This window comes from Pediculus humanus, genomic scaffold (genome assembly GCF_000006295.1).
Source record: "Pediculus humanus corporis 1103172108193 genomic scaffold, whole genome shotgun sequence".
NCBI lineage: Eukaryota > Metazoa > Arthropoda > Insecta > Psocodea > Pediculidae > Pediculus > Pediculus humanus.
The window spans coordinates 178,104-183,324 of record NW_002987763.1 but is presented as its reverse complement, the minus strand read 5'-3'; positions in this window follow the sequence as shown (position 1 = coordinate 183,324).

Here is a 5,221-nt window from a genome sequence, read left to right as displayed (position 1 = left end):
GAAAGAAAGAGAAAGAGAGAGAGAGAGAGAGAGAGAAAGAGAGAGAGTTTAAGCTTAAAGAATAAAGTATAGGAAACTCAAAGGCTTTTCCAGAAAATTTTGCGCCAAAAACAAAAATTAAGCAGGGAAATTTGTTTTCAAACGTTTTGCAGGGATTTTTTTTTTAACGGTTATTACACTTCCGTTTTTTTTTTTTTTAAATCCTTTTTTTGAACTCTGGAACGAATGCCAAAATGTATTATTTAAAATTTTACAAAAAAAAAAAAAAACAAATTTCGTGCGTAAAAGTAAGAAAAAAAAATAATAATAATGGCGCGATGATAACGATGAATATAAATGTTTTTTTCTTTTTGTAAACGGCGGGGGGAAAGGGGGCCAGGGCGCGAATGGTAAAAACGCGAAAGAAGAAAATTTTTGATCAAAGTCCAGGAATTACGGTCTGTAGATAAAAAAACACATAATTTTCATGATTAATAATAATAATAATAATAATAATAATAATAATAATAGTTTATTAAAGTTTTCTTATAGAAATTTATTATTTATTTATTTATTTATTTATTTTTTTTCTAATCAACGGAAAAAATAATTATTATTTTTTTCTTTTACAATAAATAAAATACGTTCCTGGGAGGAGAGAAGAGATGGGGGAGTCGGAGGCGAAGGGGGGGGGAAATTAATGTTTGATCTTTTTCTGTTTTCCAAGATGACGAAGTAATTTATCATATTTTTCAATTTTTTTTTTTTTTTGTAAAATAAAATATTATTTTTAAATATTTAATTGCTGTGAATGATGATGATGATAATTTACGTGGGCGAACCGGGTGACGAAAACAAAAAATAAATAAATAAATTTAATTTGTTTTTTTTTTTTTTGTTGGGGGGGATGGGGGGTGAGGGGAATTTCGAAAAAAAAAATTTTCTTATTTAAAAAATTAAAATTTCGATTTGGGAAACACGCTTAACTTATGATCGTTTTTTCTATCATTCGTTGTCGATAAAAATTTTTTTTGGGAATGTTTTCTGATGAAACTGACACGTGTGTGTATACGTGTTGTGTATTTATTATTATTATTATTATTAATCACAAACCCCCATGGGTACGTTAAAATATTTTCATTTAAATTTCGACATTCGTTCCAGGCTTAGAAAAAAAAAAAAAAAACTTTTCGATTTGAATTTCGGTTATAGAAAACGCGTGAATCGTTGTTGGAAAAATCGATTTTTCCAAAAATTTTTAATTTGTTTAAATTTAAAAAAAATATATTATTATCGCGATTCCAGTATATTTCCAGCACTAAAATGATAATTAGTTGAATAAATTTTGTTTTTACTTACCGAAACCTGGAGATTTCCAATTCCAATATTTCCTCCGTTACTTTCCTTCTGGTTTAAATAATGACGTCATTTTATGAATTTCCACGTGAATTCATGAAACGTCTGCCTGGAAAAGGTAAAAATTCGTTAATAAAAGTACCAAGTAAACTTTCTTACTGGAAATTCCGTGTTCGTAATTAAAAAATTTACTTGTGTAAATAAAAACATGAAGAATTTAAATTCCAGTGGATAGATAAAAAGGTGATGGAAACTTTTTTTCATTCAAATCGAAAAAAAAAAAAATTTCTTTTATGTTCTGCCAATTTTCACGTATCACGAATAAAAAATTGACATAAATTATTTCCTTTTTTTTTTTCTTTTGATAAAAATCACGTCAGTAAGTAAAATTATTATTATCCCCTCCCCTCCCCTCCCCTGCAATCCACGTACACACGCCCACGCATTTTTTTTTTATATTTCCATATAGAAAAATAGTAAATTGAAAAAATTTTTTTTAATTAGAGCGTTCTGATGATTTCGTTCCTGTTTGAATTTATTTATTTAAATTTAAAAAAAAAAACGCCATTATTAATTTAAAAAAATTAAATTTGATAGAAAAAGAGAGAGAGAGAGAGAGAGTTAAAATTGAACTTTTGCCAGTTTGTGTTTTTTTTTTCATTTTTAAATACAAAATGGTTTTAAATTTTTTTTTTTTTTTATATTAGAAGGTAAAGTGGTTTTAATGGAAGACAAGGTAATTTCTCACGTTAAAAAAAAAAAAAAACATCAAAGGAAATTTAAATAGCCGACATGGCCGCCATTTTATCCCTAAAAAAAATTATCTTACCTTAATAAAAAGATTTTCTTCCCCCTTTTTCGTATCGGTTTGTTGATCCTTTGGAAAACTGATGATCGAGGTCAATAACCTTCTGGAAAAACAGCAACAGGAAAATATTATTAAAAATTTATTTAAAATTTATTTCGAAAAAAAATTATTAGCAGTGGTCCATGCAGGGGTTAAAAAAATCATTTTGTAATGTTATATTATTATTATTATTAATATTGTGATAACGTTAAACGTGTTACATACATGTGGCATACATCTGATTATTATTATTATTATTATTATTTTAATTTTTTTTTTTTTAATAAGTCCTTGCGGTTGACTAATTAAACTTTAGTAGCAGTTTGTTGTCAATAAAAAAAAAAGGAATCTTGTTTTTTTTTTTTTTTTTTTTATAAACAAAAAACATTTTGTTTAGTTTTTTTAAATCGTCCGGTTTAAAAAAAAAAAAAAAAAAAAATTATCTCCCAGAATTAAGCCAAAATCATGGCAGGATTCTTAATGAAATCAGATAATTTTTTTTTTTTTTCGTGAGGGGATCGAGAGAGAGAGAGGGGGGGGGTAACGGGGAGAGGGGGAAATAAGTTTATAAAAATAATTTTCACGAAAAAAGTTAATAATAATAATAATAAAAGTAATTAATATAATTTTGATTCGGGGATTTATTTACCTTTCCTCCTCCTCCTCCTTCTTCTTCTTCTCCTCCTCCTCCTCCTCCTTCTTCTTCTCCTCCTCTTTCTTCTTCTTCTTCTTCTTCTTCGTCTCCTCCTCCTTCTCCTTCTTCTTCTTCTTCTTCTCCTTCTTCTTCGTCTCCTCCTCCTTCTTCTTCTCTTCCTCCTCCTTCTCCTCCTTCTTCTCCTCCTTCTTGTTCTTCTCCTCCTCCTCCTTCTCCTTCTTCTTCTTCTTCTTCTTCGTCTCCTCCTCCTTCTTCTTCTTCTTCTTCTTCGTCTCCTCCTCCTTCTTCTTCTTCTCCTCCTCCTCCTTCTTCTTCTCCTCCTCCTCCTTCTCCTTCTTCTTCTTCTTCTTCTTCTTCTTCGTCTCCTCCTCCTTCTTCTTCTTCTCCTCCTCCTCCTCCTTCTCCTTCTTCTTCGTCTCCTCCTCCTTCTTCTTCTTCTTCTTCTTCGTCTCCTCCTCCTTCTTCTTCTTCTCCTCCTCCTCCTTCTCCTTCTTCTTCGTCTCCTCCTCCTCCTTCTTCTCCTCCTCCTCCTTCTCCTTCTTCTTCGTCTCCTCCTCCTCCTTCTTCTCCTCCTCCTCCTTCTTCTTCTTCTTCGTCTCCTCCTCCTTCTTCTTCTCTTCCTCCTCCTTCTCCTCCTTCTTCTCCTCCTTCTTGTTCTCCTCCTCCTCCTACTTCTTTTCCTCCTCCTCCTCCTACTTCTTTTCCTCCCCGAAGATGATTCCATCGTGTTGTGTTTCGGGATGAATAAATATCATATTAAATGGTTCATTTAATTAGGGGGATCAAATGATTTTTCAACATCCGTAACCATCCCTCGACATTTTTCACTTCTTTCATTTTAAAAAAAGGTAAAAATAATTTTTGAAAAATTTCACGATCCCTTTTATTCCCTCTTATCCTCTCTCCCCTCCCCACTTCTCCCCCCTCCTCTCTCCCTCCAACGATCGGTTTCAAATTTTTTTTTTTTTTTGAAATTTCCTGTTGAAATGTTGTTTGGGTCACGTTTTTTTTCTTACGAGGTGGTCCTTTTCGCGGTTCGTTAAACATGTTTGCACTTTGTTATTAACGATGAGTACTTCCGGTTTTCTTTTTTTTTTTTTTGCTCGAACGAATTTAACGTTTTATCGATAATTTACGTGCATCTTTATAATTTTTTATTTTTTTTTTTTTAGAAAATATGGCAGAACGAATGCAACACCGGAAGTAGTTATAATAATTTGTCACAAGCGTTCGTCAATGGATTTACTTCTCATTCTCAAGGTATGTTTTTTTTTCATTTCGCGATTTAATATTTTCTAAACGTGTCCCCCCTTCTTCCCCTTCTTCCCCACCCTACGGGAGAGGTAAAAAAAGAAATCGGTCAAATAATGCGTGCGTGCGTGCGTGCGTTTTTTAAAAGAATAGACAAATAAATTAACTGTCAAAAAATTTTTTCTAAAAGTTATATATATATATATATATATATATATATATAAAGAAAATCAAGTTAGTTTAAACACACCGACTTGATTTAAATGTATTATAATTAATCTTAAAATTTTTTTCAAATTATTATTATTATTATTCTTTTTTTTTTGCGTGAAGACGCCATTTTTCATTCTTTTGGCTTGATATTTGAGGTCGAAAATGATTAACCGCGATAGAATTAATTATTTTATTTTTTATTTTTTTTTTTTGATTTGGCGGGTTGTGAACTCGTCGTCGTCGTTTTTTATTTTAAACGCTTTTCAAAAATTTTCCCTCCTTTTTTTAATTTTTTGAATTGTTTGTTAGTTTTCGCCCACGACATTTAAATAAATAATTTTACATAGGAACAAAAGGGAAATGGGAAGAGGGGGGGGTGGAGGGGTAAATGAGGGAGGAGAAGGGATTTTATTTACATTGTTCTTACGTTAATAAATAAATAAGTAAAAAAAAATTTTTTTTTTTTTGGCTTTCCAACGTAATTTTTTTCTTTAAGATGCATTTCCGGTTTTTTAAATAATTTTTAAATATTTAATAAAATTTGAGAAAAATTTTTATGTACAAACCGGAAATTTGTAATCGAGTTTGTCACTTTCGACACGGTGATGATTTTTACCTTTTTTTTTTTTTGTAAATTTTCCACCATTTTTTAAATGATAATGTGCGTGTGCGCGTGTGGGTGTGGTTGTGCGTGTAAGTACGTTGTAAATGGCGTCGATTGTAAATATTTTAGTATTATTAGTAAAATCGGGTAATGGATGATATCTCATAAAGCAAATTCCCCCCAATCATTATAAAGTTTTACGTTTGTGAAAAATTTTTTCTCTTTTTTTTTTTTTTTTTTTTTTTTTTTTAACGTGTGAAATTGGCGTGAAATAAATTTAATTAATTTATTTGTTTCGATTAAAAAAAAATAAAAA